Source organism: Macaca thibetana, chromosome 2 (assembly GCF_024542745.1).
Source record: "Macaca thibetana thibetana isolate TM-01 chromosome 2, ASM2454274v1, whole genome shotgun sequence".
NCBI lineage: Eukaryota > Metazoa > Chordata > Mammalia > Primates > Cercopithecidae > Macaca > Macaca thibetana.
Window position 1 is genome coordinate 41,371,306 of NC_065579.1, and position 14,735 is coordinate 41,386,040.

General features: G+C 47.8%; 2 protein-coding genes and 1 pseudogene across 4 annotated transcripts in view; 2 read left to right on the forward strand and 1 right to left on the reverse strand.

Annotated features, from left to right (window-relative positions):
* Positions 1 to 12,998, reverse strand: part of PIK3CB (phosphatidylinositol-4,5-bisphosphate 3-kinase catalytic subunit beta) — a 188,594-nt gene extending 175,596 nt beyond the window's left edge. Inside the window, exon 1 of one of the 3 annotated variants that reach the window (XM_050779675.1) lies at positions 12,750 to 12,998. The gene's annotated coding sequence lies outside the window, so the exon portion shown is untranslated. Of the gene's footprint in view, positions 1 to 12,371; positions 12,388 to 12,749 lie in introns of those variants that run through there. The other 2 variants (XM_050779677.1, XM_050779676.1) reach the window with 2 other exon arrangements.
* The window catches only part of MRPS22 (mitochondrial ribosomal protein S22), a 601,324-nt gene that overhangs the window by 82,168 nt on the left and 504,421 nt on the right, over positions 1 to 14,735 (forward strand). The gene's annotated exons all lie outside the window — the stretch shown is intronic.
* Positions 3,781 to 5,120, forward strand: LOC126948196 (elongation factor 1-alpha 1-like; annotated as a pseudogene).

Genomic DNA, 14,735 nt, shown 5'->3' on the forward strand with positions numbered 1-14,735 from the left:
TTTAAAAAGGAAAAACATTAATAATGGAATGGTGGGTAAAGGTGCACATCAAGAGTTAAGACAACTTGGCCAGGTGCTTTGGTTCACGCCTGTAATCCCAGCACTTTGGGAGGCTGAGGCCGGCAGATCACTCAAGCCCAGAAGATTGAGACTAGCCTGAGCAACATGGCAAAATCTTTCTCCACGAAAAATACAAAAAGCAGCCAGACATGGTAGCACAGGCTTATAATCCCAGATACTGGGGAGGCTCGCTTGAGCTCAGGAGGTCCACACTACAGAGAGCCAAGATGGTGCCACTGCACTCCAGCCTGGGTGACAGAGCAAGACCCTGTCTCCAGAAAAAAAAAAAAAGAATTCCAGTTGGTTATCCCCAGGAACTCTCGCTCAAAATTTAAGGGGAATGATAACTATTTAGCTCATAAATATGGAACTTAACTTTTGAAAATATATAACTAGGCCAGGTACGGTGGCTCCTGCCTATAATCCCAGCACTTTGGGAGGCTGAGGCAGGCAGATCACAAGGTCAGGAAGGGCAGATCATGAGGTCAGGAGTTCGAGACCAGCCTGGCCAATATGGTGAAACCCCATCTCTACTAAAAAATACAAAAATTAGCTGGGTGTGGTGGTGCACACCTGTAGCTCCAGCTTCTCGGGAGGCTGAGGCAAGAGAACAGCTGGAACCCAGGAGGCAGAGGTTGCAGTGAGCCAAGTTCGCATGACTGTACTCCAGCCTGGGCAACACAGTAAGACTCTGTCTCAAAAATAAAAGAAAAAGAAAATATTTAACTGCAGCCAGGTATGGTGGCTCAACACTTTGGGAGGCTGAGGTGGGTGGATCACCTGAGGTCAGGAGTTCGAGACCAGCCTGGCCAACATGGTGAAACCTCATCTCTACTACAAATCCAAAAATCAGCCGGGTGTGTGGCATGCGCCTGTAATCCCAGCTACTTGGGAGGCTGAGGCAGGAGAATCGGCTTGAACCCAGGAGGTGGAGGTCGCAGTGAGCCGAGATCGCGCCACTGCACTCCAGCCTGGGATACAGAGTGAGACTCCATCTTAAAAAAAAAAAAAAAGAAAAAAAAATATATATATATAACTGCAAAAAAACCTTTCAGTTAACAAACTACATTTTTTTTTCAGATAACACAATGGCAGCAATTGAAATGGTTTATGAAGCTACAAGAAAACACTGACTTTAGCCGGGCGCGGTGGCTCACGCCTGTAATCCCAGCACTTAGGGAGGCCGAGACGGGCGGATCACAAGGTCAGGAGATCGAGACCAGCCTGACTAACACGGTGAAACCCCGTCTCTACCAAAAAAAAATACAAAAAACTAGCCGGGCGAGGTGGCAGGCGCCTGTAGTCCCAGTTACTCGGGAGGCTGAGGCAGGAGAATGGCGTGAACCCGGGAGGCGGAGCTTGCAGTGAGCTGAGATCCGGCCACTGCACTCCAGCCTGGGTGACAGAGCGAGACTCTGTCTCAAAAAAAAAAAAAAAAAAAGAAAACACTGACTTTAAGAGTATCTAAATACAACACCTGCCCGTGATCCCAGCTATTCTGGAGGCTGAGGTGGGAGGATCGCTTGAGCCCAGGAGTTACAGGCCAGCTGGGCAACACAGCAAGACTCTGTCCCTAAAACAAAAAATAAAAATAAATACAAGGCCTATACTAAATCAAGAATAAACAATTTTAAGTGACCATATTTCAACTATTTAATGAAATATGACCACTTAAAATAGTTATTGTCTAACTACGAACACGTAACTTGTCAGATGTAATAGTAGACTGGCTACAGAAAAAAAAAAAGCAACGGCTAGGCAAGGTGGCTCACACCTGAAATCCCAGTACTTTGGGAGGCAGAGGCGGGCAGATCATGAGGTCAGGAGATGGAGACTATCCTGGACAACATAGTGAAACCCCGTTTCTACTAAAAATACAAAAATTAGCTGAGCGTGGTGGCGCATGCCTGTAATGGAGGCTGAGGCAGCAGAATCACTTAAACCAGGGAGTCAGAGGTTGGAGCTGAGATGGTGCCACTGCACTCCAGCCTGGCAACAGAGCAGGCTCTGTCTCAAAAAACAGTAATTAAAAAAATTTTAGGCCGGGCGCGGTGGCTCAAGCCTGTAATCCCAGCACTTTGGGAGGCCGAGACGGGCGGATCACGAGGTCAGGAGATCGAGACCATCCTGGTTAATACGGTGAAACCCCGTCTCTACTAAAAAGTACAAAAAAACTAGCCGGGCGAGGTGGCAGGCGCCTGTAGTCCCAGCTACTTGGGAGGCTGAGGCAGGAGAATGGCGTGAACCAGGGAGGCGGAGCTTGCAGTGAGCTGAGATCTGGCCACTGCACTCCAGCCTGGGCGACAGAGCGAGACTCCGTCTCAAAAAAAAAAAAAAAAAAAAAAAAAATTTTTAAAATAAAAAAACTATCAATAGGCTAACTTATTAAACAAACAGTAAAGGAAAACTCTAAATTGGATTATATTTATAATTCTGATAATCTGAAATACTGATTACTTAAATCACAAAAGCTCAATCATTTAAGCAAGTAAAGTACAAATGTATCAAAATGGAGTTTGACCTCTTGTTGACAGTTACCAATGACTCAGCAGGTAAGGAATTCACGGAATTCACGTCTTCAAGGTCTAGAAAGCATTGTAGCTAAACCACCCAGTTAATACCAAATCATCTGCTGGTTGATTTATCTAACTCCTTCTTCCATCTTTCCTCAGCTTCACAACTGCCATTACTTCTAAGTGGCAGGAGAAGGAGATAAATGTGAAATCAGTAAATATTATAAATTAGTTATTAGAAATAAAAGAAAAAACTGTGGTCAGGAATGTGGTTAAACTGTAGTTTAAAATAAAGCCTTTGGATTACCCATGGATTTAGTTTAATCCATATAATCCTCCCCCTACAGGCATGGATAATCAGGATCGCATTTCCCTTGAGGGCAAATCAGCATGTGCCTGGTGGTCTCCCGAATGCCTGAAGCACCAGAAGACAAACTACAGGACCAGGGATTCTGTCCTTCTTGGGTCTGCACTAGGGAGAATTCTGAGTGCAGACCTACCTCTAGCAATACTGTAATATAGGAGATGACTGTTGAGATTAACATTCTTGATTCTAGCAATAAGCTAGCTACTCCCAGTTAAAGGGTCAACCTCATGTGATCTGCTAAACATCTGAGGAGCTGTTAAAAGAAAATAAGGAGATATGGCCAGGCTTTGGGGCTCACGCCTGTAATCCCAACACTTCGGAGGCCGAGGCAGGCAGACCCACCTGAGGTTGGGAGTTTGAGACCAGAAGAATCGCTTGAACCCGGGAGGCGGAGGTTGCACTGAGCTGAGATCACGCCATTGCACTCCAGCCTGGGCAACAACAGCGAAACTCCACCTCAAAAAAAAAAAAAGAAAGAAAGAAAAGAAATGAAGGAGTTATACATTCTCAGGGAGAAGGGGGGTCAAAAAGAAAGATCCTAGGCTGGGTGCCATGACTCACACCTGTAATCCCAGCTCTTTGGGAGGCCAAGGCAGGCAGATCACTTGAGCTCAGAAGTTTGAGAACAGCCTGGGCAACATGGTGAAACCCTGCCTCTACAAAATGCCACAAAAAAAAAAAAAAATTAGCCGGGCATAGTGGTGCATGCCTGTACTCCCAGTACTCAGGAGGCTGGAAGGATCACTTGAACCTGGGGAGGTCAAGGCTGCAGTGGGCCATGATTGCACCACTGCACTCCAATCTGGGTGACAGAGTGAGACTCTGTCAAAAAAAAAAAGATTTGAGAAGGCAGCTACGGAGATGGGAAAGGACTCCTTCAAGTATGCCTGGGTGGGTCTTAGATAAACTGAAAGCTGAGTATGAACATGGTATCACCACTGATATCTCCCTATGAAAATATGAGAACAACAAGTATTACGTGACTATCACTGATGCTCCAGAAGACAGAGACCTTATCAATAACATGATAATAGGGACATCTCAGGCTGACTGCTGTTCTGATTGTTGCAGCTGGTGTTGGAGAATTTAAAGCTAGTATCTCCAGAAATGGGCAGACCTTTCAGCATGCCCTTCTGGCTTATACGCTGAGTGTGAAGCAACTAATTGTTGGTGTTAACAAAATGGATTCCACTGAGCCATCCTACAGCCAATAGAGATATAAGGAAATCATTAAGGAAGTCAGCACTTACATTAAGAAAACTGGCTACAACCCTGATACAGTAGCATTTATGCAAACTTCTGGTAGGAATAGTGACAACATGCTGAAGCCAAGTGATAATATGCCTTGGTTCATGGGATAGAAAGTCGCCTATGAAGATGGCAATGCCAGGGGAACAATGCTGCTCGAAGCTCTGGACTGCATCCTACCACCAACTCATCCAACTGACAGACCCTTGCATCTGTCTCTCCAGGATGTCTACAAAACTGGTGGTATTGGTACTGTGCCTATAGGCCAAGTGGAGACTGGTGTTCTCAAACCTGGAATGGTGGTCACCTTTGCTCCAGTCAATGTTACAACTGAAGCAGTCTGTTGAAATGCACCATTAAGCTTTGGGTGAAGCTCTTCCTGCAGACAATGTGGACTTTAATGTTAAGAATGTGTCTGTCAAAGATGTTCATCATGGCAATGTTGCTGGTGACAGCAAAAATGACCCACCAATGGAAGCAGCTGGCTTCACTGCTCAAGTAATTATCCTGAACCATCCAGGCCAAATCAGTGCTGGCTATGCCACTGTACTGGATTGTCACATAGCTCACATTGCTTGCAAGTTTGCTGACCTGATGAAAAAAGATTGATCACCGTTCTGGTAAGAAGCTGGAAGATGGCCCTAAATTCTCAAAGTCTGGTGATGCTTCCATAGTTGATATGGTTCCTGGCAAGCCAATGTATGTTGAGAGATTCTAGGACTGTCCTCCTCTGGGTCATTTTGCTGCTCATGATATGAAACGGAGAGTTGCTGTGGGTGTCATCAAAGCAGCGGACAACAAGGCTGCTGGAGCTGGCAAGGTCACCAAGTCTGCCCAGAAAGCTCAGAAGGCTAAATGAATATTATCCCTAATACCTGCCACCTCAGTCTTAATCGGTGGTGGAAGAACAGCCTCAGAACTGTTTGTTTCAATCAGCCATTTAGGTTTAATAGTAAATGACTGGTTAATGATAACAATGCACCGTAAACTCTTCAGAAGAAAAGGAGAATGTGTTATGGACCATTTTGGGTTTCTGTTTTTTGTTTTTTTTGGAATGTGGCAGTTTTAAATTACTAGCTTTTGAAATCAGTAGTTTTTAATGGAAACAACTGGACCAAAAATTGGTCACAGAATTTTGAGATCCATCAAAGCAAAGTTATTGAGAAAAAAAAAAAGACATATGGTAACTCTAAACCAAATAGTTCAGAGCATACATACACATACATTCTTACAACATATACACTCTCTCCCACACGCATGCAATGAGAGGGTCTCAGATTCAAAAACCAAGTTGTCTAATTAAACTAAAAATTCCTGGACAGGTGCAGTGGCTTACGCCTGTAATCTCAGCACTTTGGGAGGCCAAGGCGGGTGGATTACGAGGTCAGGAGATCGAGACCATCCTGGCTAATACCGTAAAACACCATCTCTACTAAAAAACTACAAAAAAAATTAGCTGGGCGTGGTGGTGGGCACCTGTAATCCCAGCTACTCAGGAGGCTGAGGCAGGAGAATGGCGTGTACCTGGGAGGCGGAGCTTTCAGTGAGCTGAGATCGCACCACTGCACTCCAGCCTGGGCAATAGAGCGAGACTCAGTCTCAAAAAAAAAGGTACCCGATAGAATAGTAACTCTAGGGTCTCTGGTTACTCTCTAATTTGCCCAAATCTGGAACCAAAAAAAGGGGGAATGCGTTCAGAATACACATTGTACATTCAATCAAAAGATTTTATAACTAATTTCATTCCTACATTTATTCACTCAACATTAACTAAATTTTCCAGGCATTGTTCTGGTTCCTGAAAATATTCCAGGGAAGACAAGGTCCCTGCCATCATGGAGCTTATATTATATTGGAGGAAAAAGACCATAAATAAATGAACAAGAAAATAAGCAAGCTGGGAGAGGCGAAATGTGCCTAAAGCTACTGGGGAGACTGAGGAAGGAGGATCACTTGATACCAGAAGTTCAAGGCTGTAGTGCCCTATGATACCACTTGTGAATGGCCACTGAACTCCAGCTTGGGAAACATAAGGAGACCCCGCCTCTAAAAAAATTTTTTTTTTTTCTGGGATGGAGTTTCACTCTTGTTGCCCAGGCTGGAGTGCAATGGTGCAACTTGGCTCACTGCAGACTCCACCTCCCGTGTTCAAGCGATTCTCCTGCTTCAGCCTCCAGAGTAGCTGGGATTACAGGCACATGCCACCATGCCCAGCTAATTTTTTTTTTTTTTTTGGTATTTTTAGTAGAGATGGGTTTCGCCATGTTGGCAAGGCTGGTCTCGAACTCCTGACCTTAGGTGATCCGCCCACCTCGGCCTCCCAAAGTTCTGGAATTACAAGCGTGAGCCACCGTGTCCAGCCAAATTTATTTATATATATATATTTTTTAGCACTCAGATTATGACAGATAAAACAAAAATTTAATAAAAATAAATAAAGGCTGAGATGGGTGGATTGCTTCAGCCTACGAGTTCAAGACCCTTGAGAAACATAGCAAGATCCCATCTCTATTTTAAAAATAAAATAAAATAAAAATAAACAATAATTCGCTGGCGTGCAGATAAAGTTTGGGATTTACTTTAGGGTAATGAAAATCCACTGGAACAGAATAAGTAAAAATCACTCTGACTGCTGTGTGAAAAATAGAGTAAGAACAGAGGCAAGGAGACCAGTTAGGAAGGCACTACCCAGGAAGAATTGGGGTAGTGGGAATAAAAATAAAATGAAAATAATATGTAGGATATATTTTGGAAGTAAAATTCAGTGTCCTCAAGGACTGGCTGTGTGTACAGTGAGGGAGGAGGAGACAAAGGGATAAATTGAACATAACCACTATATTTTACACTCAAACCGGATGGGAAGTGGGGCAGAGGGGTGCTATTATGACATGGAAACTACTAGAGTTAGCCGGGCGTGGTGGCTTGCGCCTATAATCCCAGCTACTTGGGAGGCTAAGACAGGAGAATCGCTTGAACCCAGGAGGCGGAGGTTGTAGTGAGGCGGAGATTGCAGTGAGCCGAGATCGCACCACTGCACTCCAGCCTGGGTGACAGAGCAAGACTCCCTCTGGCTTGCTGGGGCGAGGGGAAAAGAAAAGCGCTGGCCAGGCTCGGTGGCTCACGCCTGTAATCACCAGCACTTTGGGAGGCCAAGGCAGGCAGATCACAAGGTCAGGAGTTTGAGACCAGCCTGACCAATATAGTGAAACCTGTCTCTACTAAAAATACAAAAATTAGCCGGGAGTGGTGGTGCGCGCCTGTAATCCCAGCTACGCAGGAAGTTGAGGCAGGAGAATCCCTTGAACCCGGGAGGCGGGGGTTGCAGTGAACCAGGATGGCGCCACCGCACTCCACATTGGGCAACAGAGCTAGACTCCGTCTCAGAAAAAAAAAAAACCTGGGCACGGTAGCTCACACCTGTAATCCCAGCACTTTGGAAGGCCAAGGTGGGCAGATCACTTGAGCCCAGGAGTTCGACACCAGCCTGGCCAACATAGTGAAACCCATATTTCTACTAAAAATACAAAAATTAGAGGGACATGGTGGTGGGTGCCTGTAATCCCAGCTACTAGGGAGGTTGAGGCAGGAGAACCGCTGTAACAGGAAGGCGGGGGTTGCAGTGAGCCGAGATCGCGCCACTGCACTCCAGCCTGGGCAACAACAGCAACACTCCGGGAGGGGAGAGGAAGGAGAGGAAGAAGAGACAGAAAGGAAAGAAAGAAAGAAAACTGCTAGGGAAGGAACAGGAACGGGAATCAAGAGCTCCATGTGAACCTGTTACATTGAAAGATGCCTAAAAACAGACGAAATGAAGAGGTCATGTAGGCAGGCAGAAGACTGAAGTTCAGGACTAGAGATAAAAATCTGAGAGGCAACAGCACTTGAACAACAATTTACTTACTTTTAGTTTTTCTACTAAAAATAAATAAACCACAGGACAGGACAACATGAGATCATTCAGGAAGAATACAGGTGATCTGAAGAAAGGAATAGGGACATGTCGGAAGCCCTGGGACATTAGAATGTTTTGAACTCAACAAGAGAAGGAAAAGTCAAGAGAGTGAATAGGAGGAAAGCCATAAAACTCGAGTATCCTAGAAGGTTCCTTTATATAATGCAATTTTCTAGTACACCACCACAATCACCCCCTGCCCACCACACAGTCATCCAAATTCTGTAAATTATAAAAAGGGGGCCAGGCGCGGTAGCTCACCCCTGTAACCCCAACACTTTGGGAGGACGAGGTGGGCGGATCATCTGAGGTCGGGAGTTCCAGACCAGTCTGGCCAATATGGTGAAATGCCGTCTCCACTAAAAATACAAAAAATTAGCCAGGCGTGGTGGCGCACGCCTGTAATCCTAGATACTCGAGAGGCTGAGGCAGAATTGCTTGAACCCAGGAAGCGGAGGTCACAGCGAGCCAAGATGGCGCCACTGCACTCCAGCCTTAACGACAGAGCACGACTTCCGTCTCAAATCGGGGCGGGACGCGGTGGCTCACGCCTGCAATCCCAGCATTTTCGGAGACCAAGGCGAGTGGATCACGAGGTCAGGAAATCAAGACCACCCTGACTAAGATGGTGAAACCCCGTCTCTACTGAAAAAATACAAAAAATTAGCCGGGCGTGGTGGCCGGCGCCTGTCGTCCCAGGTACTGGGGAGGCTGAGGCAGGAAAATGGCGTGAACCCAGGAGGCGGAGCTTGCAGTGAGCCGAGATCGCGCCACTGCACTCCAGCCTGGGCGACAGAGTGAGACTCCGTCTCTAAATAAACAAAACAAAATAAAATAAAATAAAATAAAATAAAAAATAGTGCCGGGCGTGGTGGTTCACGCCTGTAATCCCAGCACTTTGGAAGGCTGAGGCGGCAGGATCACCTGAGGTCAGGAGTTCAAGACCAGCCTGGCCACCAACATGGAGAAACCCCGCTCTACCAAAAATACAAAAAATTAGCTGGGCATGGTGGCAGCCGCCTGTAATCCCAACGACTTGCGAAACTGAGGCAGGAGAATTGCTTGAACCCGGGAGGCAAAGGTTGCAGTGAGCAGAGATCGCGCATTGCACTCCAGCCTGGGCAACAAGAGCAAAACTCCGTCTCAAAAAAAATAAATAAATAGCCGGCCCGGTGCGGTGGCTCACGCCAGTAATCCCAGCACCAGCACTTTGGGAAGCCGAGGCGGGCGGATCACGAAGTCAGTAGATCGAGACCATCCTGGCTAACACGGTGAAACCCCGTCTCTACTGAAAATACAAAAAATTAGCCGGGCGCTGTGGCGGGCGCCTGTAGTCTCAGCTACTTAGGAGGCTTAGGCAGGAAAATGGCATGAACCTGGGAGGCGGAGCTTGCAGTAAGCCGAGATCGCGCCACTGCACTCCAGCCTGGGCGGAGCGAGACTCCGTCTCAAATAAATAAATAAATAAATAAATAAATAATAAAATATAAAATAAATAAATTATTTACTTATTGGGGCCGGGCACAGTGGCTCACACCTGTAAACCCAGCACTTTGGGAGGCCAAGACGGGAAGATCATGAGGTCAAAAGATTGAGACCATCCTGGCCAACATGGTGAAACCCCATCTCTACTAAAAATACAAAAAGTAGCTGGGTGTGGTGGTGTGCACCTGTAGTCCCAGCTAATTTGGAGGCTGAGGCAGGAGAATCCCTGGAACCCGGGAGGTCACAGTGAGCGGAGATCATGCAATTGCACTCCAGCCTGGTGACAGAGCGAGACTCTGTCTCAAAACAAACAAACAAAACAGAGGCCCGTAAGACTGGGTAACATCCCCACAGCCCCAGCTGTTTTTACCCAGGTTGAGGCCTAAAACCAAGAGGTGACTTCTGACTCCCAGCCTTTTCACAGTAGCTAGCAGTAGTTCTACTGTTGAGTCCAACAGTCTAAGCTAGACAACCGGGAAAACCTCAAGAAAGAACATAATTTAGACTACAGTGTTCGTTTTTAACTTTTTTCCATATAGTTGGCTGACATTCACAAAGCAAGTTGAAGCAAAAGCCTTTATGGATGAGTCTCTAAGAACACCAAGAAAGATAGGCAAGAGGTGAAAAATGACAAATCAAAACCCAACTTGATTTTCAACACTTCTAAAAAACACTCCGAAGGTGGTGGACTCAGGGTGTGAATCAGTGGTGTAAACTAGATTTTTGTTTCTTAAATCATTTCGGCTTTAGTGAATACAATCTGTTTAAACCTTTAAGATTTTCACTTTTGGCTGGTGGCTGTGGTTCATGCCTGTAATCCCAGCATTTTGGGAGGCCAAGGCTGGCAGATCATTTGGGCCCAGTTGATCATTTGAGCCCAGGAGATCAAGACCAGGTTGGCCAACGTGGCGAAACCTCCTCTCTACCAAAAATACAAAGACGGGGCGGTGCGCAGTGGCTTCCGCCTGTAATCCCAGCACTCTGGGAGACCGAGGCAGGAGGATCAGCTGAGGTTGGGAGTTCAAGACCACCCCGACCAACATGGAGAACCCCGTCTCTACTAAAAAAAAAAATAAAAAATAAAAAAATTCAAAATTAGCGGGGTGTGGGGCACATGCCTGTAATCCCAGCTAGTCGGGAGGCTAAGGCAGGGGAATCGCTTGAACCCGGGAGGTAGACATTGAGTGAGCCGGAGATCGTGTCATTGCACTCCAGCTTACACAACAAAAGGGAAACTTCGTCTCAAGAAAAAAAAAAAAAAAAAAAAAAATGAAAGATTGGCTGGGCATGGTGGCACGCGCCTGTAGCCTTAGCTACTAGGGAGGCTGAGGCAGGAGGATCGATTGAACCCGGGAGGCTGAGGTTGCAGTGAGACAAGATGGTGACACTGCACTCCAGCCTGGGCGACAGGGCAACACCCTGTCTCAAAAAACAATTGAAAAAAAAAAGAAAGATTTGGTCTCAAAAAGATTTTTTTTTTTCTTTTTGAGACAGGTTATTGCTCTGTTGCCCAGGCTGGAGTCCAGTGGTGCCATCTCGGCTCACTGCAACCTCCGCCTGCCGGGTTCAAGGGATTCTCCTGCCTCAGCCTCCCAAGTAGTTGGGATTACAGGTGCCCGCCACGGCGCCATCCACCAGGCCGCACCCCACCACGCCCGGCTAATTGTTGTGTCTTTGGTAGAGACGGGTTTCGCCATGTTGCTCAGGCTGGTGTCGAACTCCTGGGCTCAAGCGATCCGCCCGCCTCAGCCTCCCAAAGTGCTGGGATTATAGGCGTGAGCCAAAGGGCCCTGTCAGAAAAAAGATTGTACTTTCTTCCATACCTGGATTCTGAAACTGGGCTAAGATCCTTATCTGACCACCCTTTCCGGTGCTAAATTATTATGACTTAAACAGTTCTGCTTTTACCATAAAATCTTACAATGTAGCATGAAAATCCCCAAATGATTAATGATCTGCTGAGACCTCTGACTCGTTGGAGATAATTTTATTACGAATCTTATCTCCAAACTTCCATTCAGTGCTTCAAAATAAGTACTCATCTTATTTAATTATCATGACTTCACCAGACAGTCACACTGCCCACAATGATGTTTACAAAAGCACTTGTCACTCCCTTTGGATGTAGCAATGCAGAAAAAAAGAGTCTGTTTCCATACTCTTCGTGTGTTTATACTCTGTAACAAGTGGCAGAGTTCAAGCGTCACTTGAGATGAAACAGCAAAGCACTTTAAGTTTATGTCCCACCATCTTTCATCCTAAGCGAATCCCGAATTCGCTTGGTTTCATTTCAGCAGTAATTCCCACTCAGTATCTGAGACAGGCTTCCAATTCAGCCCCTGCGGGAAAAGAGACTGCAGGATTCTAGTAAAGAGACTATAGGATTCTATTTCGGCCACTGCGAGGTAACAGGCTCCAATATTAAGCAACTCCAGTATCGGTTATTGCAACACCAGAGCAGATCGGAAATAAATGTGCCCCCAAACGCACGCCAGCAGCCAGGAATTAGCAATAGCTAACACGAGATGCTGCAGCAGGGATATCATTTACTTAGCACTTGTTCAGTTATGCCTAACCTCAAAACAACCGTATGGTGTATGTATTATTATTTCCATTTAACACAACAGGATATTTTGGTCCAACGCCCCAGGACTGGTCAGCTTCGGCGTTGGGATTCGAAAACACGTTCGTAACCTAATAACCCTGGGTCCACGCCTCTGAAATACACTTCTGCGCAAAAAGGCACCTGAGGGTCGGGAAGTTCCGGAGATGTCCGCATATACACGCGACGCCGTCTCTCCACAGAGACGCCCATTAGGAACGGGACCCAAAGCGCCAGTGGCCCGGGACGCCCGGCAGTGTCTCTGCCGCCCGGGGGCCGGGGGGCGCCACTCACCTTGGAGAGCCCCGGGCGGGCCGCAACCAAGCCAGGCGCCCCCACCGGCCGGCAGGCGGTTATCCTCCAAGCTGCCAGGAAGCGCGGTGCGACCACAAGAGTCGCCAGCACCGCAGGTAGCAGCAAGCTAGAGCGCACCGCCAGCCCGCCCGGGGGCACCGCAGCCGGCGCCGCGACCCAGCCGCCCCTCAGCCGCGCCGCATCCGGGTCCCGCGCCGCCGCACTCACCTGCCTGGCGCTCCGCCGCCGCCGCCGCCTGCTACTATTCCAAGTGCGCGGTCAGCAGCCCAGGCCGCCGCAACCGCTCCGCTCGGGCGCCCCCATCCCTGCCTCTCTCGATCCACCTCCCGCCTGCCCCGCGCACCACTACACTCGCCCGCCTCCCACTGCCATGGCCCGCTCCGCCGCAGCAGCCGCACAGGCCGACGGAGCACGCGCGCGCCGCCGCCGTACCCGCGCCCGTGTGCGCGCGCGCCAGCCTCTCAGGCCGTCATCCCAGCAGCCCCCGCCCCGCCCTGCACCGCCCTCGGGCCAATCCCGGGCCCCGCGGTGGCGGCGGCGGCAGCTGGGCTGGCAGGGCGTGGGGAGAGGCCTCACTGCCTATCCGTCTCCTGCTGCCAGCCGGGCTGCGACGCTGCTGCACGGCCCTTCTTAACTCTCTGCGTCTCCCAGAGGACTGCGGAATAGGGAATCCCCGGCAAGCCGCCTTCAGGAGAGACCCATCGCCCGCTGCGCCTTCCATAACCTCCTCCCGAGAGACTCCTCTGTTCCTAGGTTCCTTGCTAGCCTTTTCTTCCCAGTCCTTCTCCCTGTTCTGCGACATGGACTGACTCCTGAATTCTTGGACGCAGCACTTATTTTTTTCCCGCTACCCGTCGTGGTCTTTTACTCCCTTTGTGGGGATAGGGCGCTAGCTCGGCTGCCTCACAGCTGACCCTTCAGTCCCTATACTGTGAATGGTTGTTTCAAGGGAAAAGTCCAGCGTTTCAAGCCCAAGATTCTTGTTCTTTGTTCAATTTTGGAATAACAGCACCTAACATTTGTCTGCAGAGCCTTAAACTTTACCCCTTTTTGCCTACCTTGTCTCCTGTTACCTATGACCTCAACCACGAAAGATCGCAGTCCTCTTTCTGGTGGGACACTTAAATTTTACTTACCGAGAACCAACATTTTAACCCACTCCAACGCTACTATATTCTAACGTAATGTTCCTATGTTACCCTGGACAAATAGTTGAGTAGTCAGGGATAAAATCTAGAAGTACAATATAATAAAAAGCAAACGTGACAATTAAGTGACAAACCAATAGTTTATTTGAGAAATGATCCTAGTTTTTTTTTTATTTTGGTTTGTTTTATTTATTTATTTATTTATTTATTTTGAATTAGAGTTTTGCTGCTGTTGCCCAGGCTGGAGTGCAATGGCACGATCTTGGCTCACCGCAACCTCCGCCTCTCTGGTTCAAGCGATTCTCCTGCCTCAACCTTCCTGAGTAGCTGGGATTACAGGCATGCGCCACCACGCCCGGCTAATTTTGTATTTTTAGTAGAGACGGGTTTTCTCCACGTTGGTCAGGGTGGTCTCGAATTCCCGACCTCAGGTGATCCGCCCGCCTCGGCCTCCCAAAGTGCTGGGATTACAGACACGAGCCACCGCGCCCGGCCAATGATCCTGGTTTTAATTGACTTTCCATTTAAAGCAAGAACATTCAAAAATAAATTCCAGAAGAGGCTGGGAGTGGTGGCTCACACCTGTAATACCAACACTTTAGGAGGCCGAAGTGGACAGATCACTTGAGCCCAGGAGTTCAAACCCAGCCTGGGCAATATAGCGAGACTAACAAAAGTGACGTGAGTGTGGTGATGTGCATCTGTTGTCCCAGCTACTTGGGAGGCTGAGGTGGGAGGATCACATGAGCCTGGGAAGTCGAGGCTGGTGTTACTCGAGATAGTGCAATAGCGCCACTGCACTCCAGCCTGGGAAATAGAGCAAGACCCTGTCTGGGAAGAAGAAAAGAAAAAAAAAAAATCCAGAATTTAAAAATACAAAAATTTACAAAACAAAAACTTAAGAGGAAAAGAAAATTTTTTTTGAGACAGAGTCTCATTGTGTTGCCCAGGCTGGAGTGCAGTGGCACCATCTCAGCTCATGGCAACCTCCACCTCCCAGGTTCAAGCAATTCTCCTGCCTCAGCCTCCAGAGTAGCTGGGATCA